The sequence below is a fragment of the Pithys albifrons genome, chromosome 5 (assembly GCF_047495875.1).
Source record: "Pithys albifrons albifrons isolate INPA30051 chromosome 5, PitAlb_v1, whole genome shotgun sequence".
In the NCBI taxonomy this organism is placed as follows: domain Eukaryota; kingdom Metazoa; phylum Chordata; class Aves; order Passeriformes; family Thamnophilidae; genus Pithys; species Pithys albifrons.
Window position 1 is genome coordinate 44,097,469 of NC_092462.1, and position 15,621 is coordinate 44,113,089.

Here is a 15,621-nt window from a genome sequence, read left to right on the forward strand (position 1 = left end):
ATAAATATGTCTGATACACAAACAGGAACAAAATAAGAAAAAAAAACCCCAAACTTTTAAATCTACTGTTCATCATTCTGCTTATTTCAGCTTATTACTGCATAAATTGATGCAACACAAAACTTCTCCAATCCTAGAGAGAAAATCAGCAAAACCAGTCTTTTGTGCAAATCATCCCAGTTCATCAGGAAAGAAAACCAACAAACTTTCTTTTCTATTTCCTACTGAAAGAGTAGTAATATAAAAATATAGATTGAAAGAAATATAGTTTGCAAGTCTTTTAATGGTTTCATCTATCTGTACATTGCACTTGCATATGTTAGAACAACTACTAAGATATGTTTACATACACACTCTAAATTTTGATAGATATTGATTCATGGAAACAAAGAGAAAAATATCCAGAAAGTCTGGTTTTAGAGATTAAGTTCTGAAAGTAAACATACTAAGAGTGAAAAAGTAATACTTTTAATGTATTATATGGGAATACCTGTAGTATACTAAATACATACACATGTTATGCTTGCATTATAAACTACATATATACATACAAACACATAAAAACATATCACATAACCACGGAATATGCACAGTTGGAAGTGACCCTCAAGGATCATTGAGTCCAACTCCTGGCCCTGTAGAGAACCATCCCCAAGAGTCACACCATGTGCCTGAAAGCATCATCCAAATGCTTCTTGAACTCTGTCAGGCTTGGATGCTGTGACCACTTCCCTGGGGAGCCTGTTCAGTGCCTGGGCAGCCTCTGGATGAAGAACCTCTTTCTAATATTCAGCCTAAACCTTCCCTGACAGAATTTCAGGCCATTCCCCCAGGTCCTGTCACTGCTAATCACAGAGAAAAGATCAGTGTCTGTTGCTTTTCTTCCCCTCCTAAGGAAGCTGTAGACTGCAATGAGGTCTCCCCTTAATCTCCTCTTTAGGTTGAACAGAACAAGTGACCTCAGCTGCTCAAATGTTTATGAAGTGTTTCTTTCTAATGAAAGTAACGTGATGTGTAATTTATGGCAAAAACGCAGTCTCTGAGAGAAAACCTCCAGTAAGCTGTCTGGGAAGGGAAGACAAAGACCTCCCTAGTTTAATTTTAAGACAAATACACAAAATGCAGATTTTAATTATTTTTTATATTTTTGTCCCTCAACACCTCCCATATATCGATGTATCTCTATTCTTTATTGAGAAATAGCAACTAAAGGGAGCTTTTGTGCCATGCCACATTCCCCGGTATGTTCAGAGAGATATGCTCTATTTCACTCACTGGCAAGTCCAAGGGTTTAAAAAAGGAAGAAGCATCATCCCATCACTCTCAAAGCTTTTCACCACACTGGAAGGCACTGGGCTAGCCCGTGTCTGTTCTAAGAGAGTTTGTCATAGTGATTAAACACAGTAATTTCTAACATTTGAGGTAAAGTAAGCTGTAATCCTCATAAATGTTTTGACTGAGGTCTAAGCAATATCCAAACATCTACTGACATGATCTATGAATTAATGTTTTGGCAAAAGAATCAAATTAATTAATTTTTTATTTCTGCATGGCCCGTACATGACAGCACTACTCGTACATTATATATGCATGTATAAATGCTCAGACATATAACAGATGTAATATAAATCCATAGAAACACACACATATATAAATATATTTGAATTTTTAAAAAACACCATTATGTTCATCCTAATCAGATAAGGACATGCCTGTTATGTGCTCATAGCATCCCCATGAAATGTGTCAAGATGAGCCTTAGTTTTCCCGGCACTGCCCACAGCTACCTCAGGTGTGACTAAGCCCAGCTTTAGTAAGACAGTGAGTTAGTGTGGATGGACACAAAGAGAAAAGGCTGAGAATATGTAATTAGTGTAAAGCAACACTGACAGTTTTCTCAGCTAAGTCATGGCTATAAAAAGATCTGGGAACTATTTCACTGTAATTGCCTGAGTATTTGGTAGCATCAAGAATTAAGCATTTTTTTTCAAAATGCCTGAAATCTTTAGAAGTTGCAAAGAGATTTTGAACATAATTAAAGATGGATCCAAGTAAAAAAAGGAGGGGATTTGACTATAATCTATATTTTAAAAACATTTAAGTTTCTCAAGCACTGAAGATTCACCAAAATGCTAATTGTGAAAATTCGATCTCATCTAAATTAGCTGCATTTTTAAGTACTTTTTTTATAAGAACAACTGAAAACCTTGCCTAACATAGCAAACATTATGCTATCTGTTTGGTCTCAATACTACCTTAACTCCAGCTGCAAGAGACAACCTTTTATAGTTTTCAATGTTCAAAACTACCCGGAAATCTGGTGGGAAATCCAGTCTTTAGGGTGATATAGTTTTATCATCTTATTTTTCTAGCTATAGAATTATTTTTTTTCCTCCTGTGCAGAGCCCACTAACTACATTAAGTCTTCCAGAGTGGGTTTTTGTCTAGATGTGAAAATGTTGCACAATGGGTAATCCAATTCTTCCCTTGGTAGAACATTCCAACTTCAAATTGGTTTTTACGAATATTTCTCATGAGGCAGGAAACGATCCTTCAATTATAAGAAATGATACAGCCTAACATAAAAATAAGGTAGTAAAAGTAATTCCAGTTGGTTTGTATATGAAATGTAACTTAAGCCAATGTCATTTTGATCATCCATGCAAAGAAAGTTTTATAAATGATAATTGTAGGCTTGGGTTTATATAATGAAGAGTCTACTTTTAGATATAATCCAGTAAAATCAAAGGATCATCATGAATATTTTGAAAGATATAAAACTGTACAAAATTTAGGGGCAAATTTGGCAAGAAATATGATCCTGAAAAGTCATGCAGTACAAACAAAACCAGGATATTTTGACCTGTTATATAGAAATACTGATAGATAAATACATAGCTGCATTACATCATCAAAAGGAAGAACCCTTTCTGTATAACACTTAATTACACATTTGGAATATGATGCACAGTTTTGGGCACCTCAACACAGAAAACCTGACAAGAATTTGGAGAAAATGGTTAAATGACTGGAAGGCTTTATTTATGAGTTAGAGTATATTTGAACAGATGCACAGTAAAGATAGAGATATGAGTATCTTATAAATACTATGGAACATGTATGCATCTTACAAGGCTGCTACAGAGGAATAAAGATTGATAACTGTTTGAAAGGGGTGAACTCCTTGCTCATGCCACTCAGATCGATATTGTTCTCAGAGTAAGACTCTTCACAGCAAGCAGCAGAGGTAGAATCAATCTTAATCCACACAAAAGAACTAATTGCAACTGTATACAGCATAGAAAAATAAAAAAGAAAACTAGACATCAGAACAAGAAAAAATCTACTAATAATCTAAGTTGACTTGGGGAAAAAAACCTAAACCAAAACAAACAAAACAAAAAACAAAACAAAACAAAACAAAAACCAACTCAAGTATCACTGTCAAAAAAATCCGCTGAAAATCAACCAAAGGTAGCTTTCCCAGAATGAAGAGCAGTGTACTTCACTGATCTGGTTTTGTAGTCTGAGACATGTAGTAAATCCTGCTCTCAGATTCTTCTTCCCCCAGTTTTCTCTTTTTATATACATTTGTAGTTAGTTGGTTTTTTTTTTTTTTTGCAAATATCATGTACCCAGCCCATTACTCTGAATTGTTTCTTTCTCTACACACAACTTACAGTTTACTCTGTTCTTTGAAAATATACAAGATACTACTTTTTCTCTTTATAGTTAACCCAAACTGTCACAAGCAGCTTTATTTTACTTAGAGACAGGCAATGAACATAGTCAAATTTCTTTTATTTGTTCTCAGATTAGTCCATGTGTTTCATATGAAATATTAGTTTGAAAAAAGTGTATAAAATACTAATGATCTCACTGTTGTGTACTTATTATTTCCATAAGAAAAAAATGAGGCATAAAAATCAAATATAATGAGACCATTACAGATGAAGAAACAAGGTAATCAGTTTCTAATATATTACACCACTACAATGATATTAGCTATAATTTAAACAAAGTAATCTGCTTCTGTTAGATATGCAAAATGCAAATGAGACATTTTAGTAGTGCTCCCATCTTACATCAGTGATGCTAATGAGGAAATGATAATGTTAATAAATATTTTCTTTTATTATAGGGGGTTTTTTTAAGCTATAATATTTTGGTTTGACAAGTTTCTTTCCAAACCTGACAACGCCACTCATATAAAACTAAGCTTTTCCTTTCACAAACACAGAGGAAAAATTATGTTACACTTGCATTTTTCCTTAATCAGCCATGCAATATCATAACCATGTTTTGGATCTGAATGTATGACAAATTATATAACTCAATCTTCCTGATACACTTATCAATGCTTGAGAGATAAATCACTGTAAAAATGAATGTTCAAATATAAATTTACATATTATCAACAATTTATACTCTGAGTTGTATTTGAGGTCATATTTTACCCTCTGAAAAAAGAATACTGTATGCTATTACCTACAGTTAGGCTTGAATGATAACACATACAGAATTAAAATTTCAGCAAAAATTAACAGGACAATACATAAAATATGCTGAAATTAGAAAAAGAAGGAAAACAAGTAAAGACATCTTTGCATTCAATTTTTTTTCAGTGTCTGCTAAGTTAAATAAATTATTAGCTCTAGCATGGCCTAAAATTAAAATAAAATGCATCACCTCTATAATTTTTACTTGTAAATTCTGTGGAGATTTTTAAAAGAGTTGCACAGGCAAAACCAGATAACAATAATAGAAAGGTCATCATGTCCCTTAACATACACTTGGGCATGAATAATACACTACAATAATACACTTGGAATGAATATTGAAGCACATAAATGCACATTTGAACCAAAAGTCTGAGGGCAAACTTGTTTCAGCAGGACTTCCCTTCTCCCCTTCAGCAGCGGTAAACAGTAGGAATACTTTCAAAATCCTTAGCTCTAAACTTCTGAAGTACAGACTACATTTATCAGACTGCCTAACCCAGTTCCAACTCTTCATATTTTCCATGGGAAATTAAATAACTTATATAAATTAAAACTTGGAGCACAATGACATTTACTATTTTCTCCAAGTGAAGCTTCCTGAAGATATATTGGTAGCTGGCAAAGATATATCATATATACCAGCTCAAAATCTTTTAGAATGGTAGCTACTCTAAAGACCAACAAAGCAACAGGTGGTATGAATTAAATCTGAAACCCAATTTTAATTACAAATAAGCTTTTTTTCAGTTCATAACTGGCAATAACCATCTGGAAGGGCATCATCTGTGATACTAACTAGTTTTAAAACAGTCTGCTTTCTACTTTGATTTGGGCTTGGTAATCAAAGGAGCAATTAAATGTTTACTGTTGCTATTACAGCTTTCTACTTAGATTTTAAGAAACAGCTAAGGTGTGTTTTAAACAAGCTTACATCCTCTTTAATAGGTCAGATATATATGTGTATAAGTATTTTAATGAACTTTGGAATGATTTTACAGCCATTTCTAGGAAATGTTATTCTGGAAATTTAAGCCTTTGGTTTGTGGGTTAAAAAACAAAACAATTGAAGAACTCTCTATTAAAATTTATATTTGCATTTCAGATCCTTTCTACCTTTTTTTAAAGCCACCCAAGGAATTGCTTTGTGCCCATTGCTGGAACTTCACACACAAAGTCACCAACTACAGTTCAGTAAGGGCTTCTGTGAACTGATGCTGATAACTTTATTCTACACCTTTTTGACCTCCAGGTTAGGCTACCAAAAAGCTTTATTTTATTACCTCTTTCATAAAATGCTTTCTGTGTTCTTACTAACAAAAAAGATGTTGAAAGCATTTTAGGCCACACTAAGCAGTCTCAGTTTAATCTGATGGCCTTGGAGGAGTTAGTTCAATACCTATTGTCAAACATTTATTACATTTTATAATTGCAATAGCTTCCAGCATACTCTGAAATGTGTTTACATGACTTACTGACCCTAGGTTTTTCTATTCACAGACAAAGAGTTGTATGTTCTATACTACAAAGCAGTATTGCACATCTAGTTTTAATTTGTGTTTCACTTCCATACTAGTTTGAAATTTGTTCAGAGACAGCATTCATTGCTGGTTCAATAAACTTGGAAATAAAGAAAACAAAGATCTGAACTCCATTTTCTTTCTCTTTTATTTTTTCCCTTTTTTTTTTTCCTTTTCTTTTACCTTTTCTTTTTAAACTTTTATTAGCCCTAGCTCACACTGGCAAGTAGTGTGATTTTGTCCCTGGCATCATTTCTTCACAAGTTAGGGGGAGCATGAGTTTGCATGAAAAGTATTATAGAAGCTTGGTTACGATTTTGCTGTTAGAAGAGCATATTTGATCTAGATTGCCACTGCAATCTGTCAGATCAATGAGTTCCTTGAACTCAGCTTAACATGGTGTCTGTAATCGCCCCACTACTAAAGCACTGCTATACACTGCATCCATCCTTTGGGGTGGTCGAAGGGATACATAAGCACAATGAAAATGAATACTGCTGGTCTAGGCACTTCACATGAGACATAAGACTCTCAGTAGCAATTGAAGGAAATCCTGACTAATCTCTTGTCTTTGCTTATACTCTTTCACACTCTCTCCCTCTTTTAGCAAAAAAGTATTAAGGCAGCTGAAAGAAGTCTGCTTGACAAGAAATGACTGAACAGCCAGACACTTGAACTTTTATTTACCACAAAATGACCCTAGGGAAAGAAAATAATAATAAAAAAGACCTTTATGCCTCTTTAAAAACTGATGTCTCCTAAATCAGACTATGAGGTCACTAGTAAAGCAGAATAACCATTGCCACTAATTTACACCTAAAACTCCAATGTAAAGATCTTTATTGATTTAATCTGTCGACTTTCATGCTTCTTAAATTATAAAAATATAAAGTTATGAATGTCAAACATTCAGCAACATTTCTCACTCTGGACCTGATTGAAAGGAAGTAATGTCTGTAGAAAAAAGAAATAGTCTCTGCTTTATTAAAACCAAACATTTCAGCATGTTGTAATCTATGTATTACATGGACATCTATAAAATGCCAGTGACATGTCATTTTTGTGAGTAATCCAATAACGAGACTGACCAGTAAAATAAGACTGTGGAAATAAACAAAAAAAGGGAAGATATGTTCAAAGACAGCAGACCTATATTTTAAAAATAACAATTACAAAACTGGATACATTCAGACAATAACAATTTGTGATAATAAAACAGAGCAAGTGATTTAGGAATGGAATCACAATTTAGATGTAGAACATCACAGAACACAGTTCAAGGAAAAAAAATTTTCTTGTCCAAATAGAAATCACCAAAGACAAGGACATCCAATCTGAGGAATAAATCGGGGGGGGGGGGGGGGGAAAGAAAAAAAAAAAGAATAAAAAAAAAAGATTACACTGAAGAAAAACCTCTGGATTGTTTCTGGTAAAAAGGACCGGTTCATGATTTTTTAAAAAATATCTTGGTTTAAAACCTGATTTAAGAATCCTTTTGAAATAGATATCATTATATTCATTAAATTGACAACAACACTTATATCTTTCATGCACCTTAAGCGTTTTTGATACCCTATTGATGATAGCAATATTTCTCTCTAACACATTGAAAAATATCACTGTGTGTCTGGGTGATCAGCCATGTTACTGTCATCAGTAACATGTTCACCCTCACTTGGTGGACATTTGATGTAAAACCACTTAAGATTTCCATGATTTCTGTTATACTGAAAGTGCCAATTACTGTCTCACTAACAACTGTTAAGTCAATCAACCACAGAAAACTCAGAAACTGGTAGCTAAGTCATGAACATCATGGAGTTTCTGTAGTTTTCTGGGAGATGTATAATGTACAATCTAAATATTGAAAGGAAAATTAAAGGTGTTATGAATCTAAATAATAAATTTGAGCTAATAACATTATTTAGTCTTATCTCTTCACTTCCAATGGAAGAGCATTTCACTGTCTATGGCTGTCTAGCCTTGCTTCCCCTCATTGTACACACACACATGCACACAGAGAAATGCTAAAGCACCTAAACCACTGTTCGCTGAAAACTTTGCTATACCCTGAGTATAGTTGTTCAGTACATGATAACTTAAGACATACAGTATGCTGACACCTCTATTTCTGTGATGAATTTTCTTTTACATTCTAGGCAAAACCTTTCACTGAATTGTAAACATTTTATTTTTCTTCGTATTACTGAAAAGCATTTACTTCTACTTCATTTTTCTAGGTCTGGGAGCAAGGGTCTATAGCTAAGCCCTTAAACTGAAGCATTTTGGAGAATTCTCTTTCCCCACATGAACAAATATTGTCATGTCCCATATCACTTTTCATTTCTGCTCATATTTTGTCACAAATTTCCATTCAGAATATGAGATTAATTAGTTGTTTCATTTAGGCTAAGATATTTTTCAAGAGAATTCTAATGACATTTTCTAAAAGGAAAAAAAATATTTTCATATAAAGTGAAATCTCTGAGGCTAAACATCTAGTTGAGAAATTTTAACTGCATGTATAAGCAAGAGTTTTGTTAGCCTCTCCTCTTTATATGGATATTTAAATTCAAAAAGTAGCTATATGTCCAACAAGAAATAAGCTTCTATTACCTTTACTCCTTGTATATTCACAGAAACTGATCTTATCTACAGTCTTGGCAGCTCACGTTCTTCAAGTTTACAAAGCAAGAGAGGATCTGGAAAGGAAGGATTGACTGACTAAAACAATGTCCTGTTTGCAGAAGGTATCCTTTGCGTATGCCTATGTATGCACACTAGATGGGCATACACCTGTGTAAATTACAGCTCTGTCTCTGCAGTGCCTTCTCATATTGATTTTTTTCCTTTAGTAAAAGCTCTACAGATTTGCATGATAGGTTTCTGGAAAAAAATATATGTATATATGTATGAATGTATGTATGGAGAAAATATTTGGAGAGATTTTAAGGAAATAATAATTTGGAATATGTAATAATTTAAGATAAGTTATTATATCATAGTATCATGGGATTGCTAAAATTAATGAAAAAAGAGATGAAGCACAGGATTCAGGGATTGGGGTTCAATCTATTACCTAATAACAAAAGAAAGGCATAGACACAAGGGTATAAAAGGTGAATTAAAAAAAAAGAAATAACTAATATGTATCTACAGAAAAAGTGTGGGTTGTTTTTATCTTTTCATGCTTGTTCGGGTTGGATTTATTTTTAAATTTTATCTATATTTTATACAGAAGAGAAAGTTTCCAACAAAGACTGGAATGTTAAATGTACAGTTCTGGTGCCTTCTTAGAAAACATAAACACAGAATGTCACTACTTTGCAAAGTAATAAGGAAGAAAAATACATAATATTTTCAAGAATTCAAACACGACCACAGAGCCAACAAAATATTTCATAAAAGAGGGTACTTTCTAATGAAAGTTGTTTTAGTAAAAGCTATTCATTCTGTATTATCTACTCCAAATTTTTGGTCTACCTTTACTCTTCACATTGTCTATTAGCATTTTAAGGGACTATAATTAAAGATTTTTTAGTGGATTTTTTTTGTTTTTTTTTTTTTTAATTCCCTCCTGTTCATTACTAAACCTTAAGATTTCATTGAAGTGTTCTGCTAAAAAAACAGGAATGCTATCATTAATATTGGATCTACTTGGAAATCTCAAAGCATAGATTTCATTGTATGAAATTTCCAGAGCTAAAATTACCTTGGCGACACGCATGTGAGCTTGTAAGCATGCAGACTATACAGTTCTTCAACACATGAGCTATAATAAATAAATGAATCTCCTTTTAAATATTTTTGTTCAAAATATTTCTGCATATGTCACATAAGGACCTATTATTTTTATGATTTCTCCTCTTTCTTTCCATCTACTCTATTCCGAATTCTTTTTTTTTTCTTGTTTATTTCATCTCTTTTACCTTGTCTAAGAAAGAAATTGTATGGTTTACATTTCTTTCAATATTTTAATTTTTAAATAATTTTATTGAGGGGGTTTTTCACCACAGGTAGGTACTCAAAATATGCTAAGCAACATCTATCCTTCTGGAAAGAAATCACCAAGGTAAACCATATGGTGTTCATTAATGTGAGCTGACGGAAGTGCCATGTTTTTATGCCATACCAAGAAGTTACATCCCTATACATTTCCTTAAGGAAAGCCACTGTTTCAATAAGCTAATAAGTTAAACTTACAAAAAAACTTTTAATCCAACTACTCACTGAATACAATCTGTACACCTCACATAAACAAGTACTTTCCTCAGTTACAATACTGTCTACCATAAGTAAATTCTATTTTCTAGAATGGCACATATTCATATTCCATAAACTACTTGAAGTAAAATGAAGTAATCAGATTTTTAGAAGGTCTAGCAAGAAATAAAGAATAATAAGAGAGATAAATTCTTACTCAATTTTAAAGGAACTAATAGATTAAATATACATATATACTGGACTGAACCAGAGCTGCCTGTGCTCAGAACTAAAAAAAATAATTTGTCTTGCAAACTGCTCTGTGCTTGCACACATTCCCATCACAGCTGAACTATATCACAGCTCGTAGCAGTGACACTGAAAGTTCAGATCAGTGCTATTTTAAATTCCATCTGCTGGTTTTTAAGTATCTGTTTGCTTCCATATTCTCTGCATTCCTCCCTGCTGTGCCAGCTGTTTTTTCTCTCAGCTCTGTAGTATCTACCTTATATTTATCCAAAGGAATACAGGTTTGTAGTCTTCACCTCTTTAAAAACAAAAACAAAAACAAAACCCCACACGTTTGTCTTTATTCAGAAGAATAAAGTTAATGACTATTCTAGAAAAAAATTGGTCTAAAATTATTCTGAAATATCAAAAGTCAGAGGATGAATGCTTAAAAATGTCATACAATGAAAATTGCAGAAAAAATCTAGAAGAAAATAGTAATTACATAAGTGAATGAGAAATATGTATAAATTCCATAGAGCAGAATAATACATTTATTTATACATAAATTAATAAAACTCCTTTGTCTCATGTTTTACATGACGAATATGCTTTTGTTTCATAATATTGCATGAATCTGTCCGTTTTTTTTCTGTTCTGAAGGTATAATCTCTCATTTGTAACACTGGATTTTCAACTGTGTGAGTGCTAAAAGCATGAAGTGAGAATGAAGAATTCTTTAGGTGAGAAAACACAGAAAAATAAAATAAACTCTCAGACAAATGAGAATAACAGTTTCAGAAAATAAATAGTTCAGAGTTGGAAACAACAGCAATACAGATATGTTTCTAATTAGAGGACTCATTGGAGTTCTCAATCAGAAGAAAGCAGTTTTTTAATTTAAAAGGTATTTTGCTGTATCTTGTGTTTCTATTTGAGAATGCAAGTTAGCACTAAGACTCTGTATAAACACTGTTGTAAGTCTGCCCAGACCTTCCACCAGATGAGGAGAAATTGCTAGTAAAGGATTACTCTCTTTACTCCATTATCTTCCTGTCCTTGCGGGTGCAGGCCCAGCCCAGCACCAACAGGGACCAGATGTGTTCGCTCAGAGAGGAAAGCCATTGCAGCAGAATTTTTTCCCTCTTTGGAAGGCAGAAGGCACAAGTGGAAGGTTGTTTGGGAGAGGCTGCTTCGCTGAGCCAACACAGATGCACAATGCACATGAGTAAATTTAAATCTACCTCATAAGATGATATACACATATATTAGTGGTAGGACCGAATTAAATCTTTACCATTGAGGCCCTCTAAATAAGAAGATAACTCCAGTATGAAGAGATCTGAATATAGGGTGAATTACTCACATTGACTGCACTAAGGGCCTTTGCTTCCAGTACAGTAAATGCAATGAAGTAAAGACCAATTGAGAGCACATCCTACTCTATGAATAATGTATCTTCAAATGCTCCAGGTGCATCTTAAAAACCTCTGGGCCTTGTATCCTGGGTGTAAACATCACCTACAGTTAGATTTACTTTGGTCTGGTTGAAAACTAAATCCATGTAATTTCTTTTGAGATCAGCAAAGGTATCAGAAAGAAATACTTAAAACAAAACATGGACCTCTCTATAGGTTCAAATTATACCTTTTTTAAGGACATGAAGAAAGCAATTCTGATTCTAAATCTGGCCAATAACTTTAAAAAAATCCACTTTAATTACCTTAGTCATCCGATACTCTTAAATAATTCAAATTTTTAAAGCACAACTTTAAAAATGCCTTAATCAGCTGTATGGTTACAATTCATGTATTATTCCTGGGCTTACTATTGCCTTCCCTTAAGGTATATCAGATAGATTCACTTCAGTTGAACTTTATAACCTTAATATTTTTACCTAGTGTGCAATAATGACCATGCTCTGGTCCAGCAACAATTATTTAAAAAAGCATGGGAGAAAGACCAAAAACCAAAATGTTGAAAAATTGAAGGGAATACAGACTGATGTGTTTACCTTTGGTAGACAGCTTTTGAATGAGAAAAATCTGGATTACAAGGAGAAAAAAACCTGCTTCCTGCATCTGTGACTGATGTTTACAGTCATAAAGCATATTACTGTAAACCATGTATCTAGGGAAATTTGAGAAATTTGCCAGTTTTCTACACCATTTCTGCATCTATTGAGGAACAGAATGATTCTTCAGTTTCTTTTGTGTAGTTCTTATGGGTTTAGTTAGGCCTAAATTTAAGCTTTAGTTTTAGAGTAAGACTTGGAATATCATCTGACTCTAGCTGGGTGTAGCTAGGTGACAGCTGACTTCTACTGACCAGTGGTATTCCATACCATATTCTAACATCATCTCAAAAGTAAAAGCAGGTGTAGAAAGAGTTTAGTTCAGTTTCTCATGGTTGCTCATCTGGGAAAGATGTATCATATTGTTTTTCTGGACCAGGCCCTATCACCTCACCACTATATTATCTTAAGAGAGTAAAATGTTTGTTCTTAGTCTTTCTCTCAACTTGAGTTTGTCCCTTGGGGGGATTGAGTTCTCTTGAGTGATTTGTAGCTAGAATATTAAGATTTGTGTTCAGTGGCGAGCAGAGAGTTATATTTTTTGTTATTTCTAACTTGTGTAATTATGTGTTATATTATAGCATTCTTTTAATTTTCTATTTTCTGTATAAATATATATAATTAGTTTAAGTTTAAATCTTAGAGGGTTTTTTCTTTCTCCCTTTTCTCAGTGAGGGGGGGGGAGGGAGACTGCCTCTGTATTGGGCGGTTGGCATTTAGCCAGCTCAACCCAAGACAGTAGTGCATTGCACAAACTTATCTCAAAGCACTTCACAAGCCAGCCCAACAAACATGTAGATATAAAAGGAAAGCATGGCAGTGAATAGATATTGGTGAAGATTAAAGGGAGAAGTTTTCAAAGAAACTCGAAAGGTGGTGATAACCCTTAATTTCATGAGTCTCTGTTACATGACTAATTTTAGTAAGGAGAGCTACATTTTTATTTAGAAATTATATTTCATTTAAAAAAAAGTGTAGAAACATTTATGGACTGATTCTGTTTGAAGGTATGGCTAAAGGTGATTTTATTTAATATGTATGTAGCTACACATATACATAGGGTATGTAGTTAACACAAATATAATACCACTACTAACAAAAGCTGGCAGTAGCAATCAGGTTTACATTGATTTTTGGTTTTGTTTATACCTTTTTATTTAATAAAATATCAGGAAACAGCTTTTTGGACTCACTGCTTATCATTTTTGTTCATTGGTGGGAACTGCAAGTACTTGACAGATTGATATAACCTCTATAAGTCTCAGGGTAACTCTATAGCATTTGCTAAATGCTAAATTATAGCCCTTCCCACTTCTAATCCTCCTGACACATATCCCCCAAAGGAAAAACAACAACAACAACAATTTAAAGTAAATAAATTAAATAATGACTCACAGTGTATTATACTGGGTCAACTATTTTTCTTTGACTTCTTATATTAGCCTGCAAGTGGTTTTGGCATATGGTCAAGGCCTTTCCTATTTCATTGTGCCTGCAGTGCACAAATTCTATCTGTTGCATACAAAAGATCCTCAGCAGAGTAATAAATATATATGTGTAACAGTCTTTGTAGAGTTTGCTATCTTCATCACTTCTAATGAGCTATAATGAAGATGGCAAAATAATACATGTCTACTGTATTGAACAGGATCATCAAATCATAGAACATGCTGAGTTGGAAGGGACACATCAGGATCATTGAGTCCACATCCTGGTCCTGTGCAGGACAACTCTAGGATCAAATGAGCCTGAGGACATTGTCCAGACTCATACTGAACTCATATAGGCTTGATGCTGTGACCACTTCCTTGGGGAATCTGTTCCAGTGCTCAGCCACCCTCAGGGTGAAGAACCTTTTCCTAATATCTAAACTAAACCTTCACTGACTCAGTTCAGGCCATTTTCTTGAGTCTTGTCACTGGTCACAAGAGTGAAGAGACCAGTATTTTCCCCTCTGCTTCACCTGATGAGGATGTAGACTGCAATGTCGTGTCGCCTCAGTTTCCTCATCTCCAGGCTGAACAGACCAAGTGAAGTCAGCTGCTCCTCATACAGCTTCCCCTCCAGGCCCTTCACCATCCTCACTGTCTTTCCTTTGGTCTCTTTCTAATAGCTTAATATCTTTCTTACATTGTGGTGCCCAAAACTGCACACAATATTCAAGGTGAGGCCACTCCAGTGCAGAGCAGAGCAAGACAATCCCCTCCCTCAACTGGCAATGCTTTGCCTGATGCCCCGCTGGACACAGTTGGCCCTCCTGGCTGCCAGGGCCCTGCTGACTCATATTCAACTTGCCATCAACCAGGACACCCCCAGGTCCCTTTCTGCAGAACTGCTCTCCAGCCTCATGTTCCCTAGCCTGTACACACAAGCAAAGTTGCCCCATCCCAGATGCAGAATCTGGTGCTTGTCCTTGTTAAACTATACACATTTGATGATTGCTCATCTCTCTAATTTGTTGATGTCTCTTTTGCAGAGACTCTCTGCTCTAAAGGAGTAGACAGCTCCTCCCAATTTAGTGTCATTGGCAAACTTGCTTAGTGTTCCTTCAAGTCCCACATCCAAGTCACAGAGTAACTGAATCACAGACTATTCTGAGTTGAAAGGGACCCACAAGGATGATTGAGTCCAACTCTTAAGTCAATGGCTCACACAGGGGATTGAACCCATGATGCTGGTATTATAACAACCAAGTTTTAACCAACTGAGCTAATCTCAGGGTCCTTAATGAAGATGTTGACGTGGACTTGGTCACAGATGGAACCCTGCAGAACCCCGCTGTTTGCCAGCCTGATGTCACTCCATTCACTGTAACTCTTTGTGTCTGACCTGTGAGGCAGTTGATCTTCCATCGTGTAACACAGTCATCCAGCTGTATGCTGGACATTTTGTCCAGAATGATACTGTTAAAGACAGTATTAAAGGCTTTTCTAAAGTCCAAAAAGATTACATCTACTGCATTTCCTAGATCAGCCAAATGTCTTACCCTGTGTGCTGGTTTAAAGACAAACCAGTAGGAGAAACAAACCCATCACAAGAAAGATTATAAATCAGAGTTACAATTTAATAAAATTATTACAATAAATGCAATAGCACA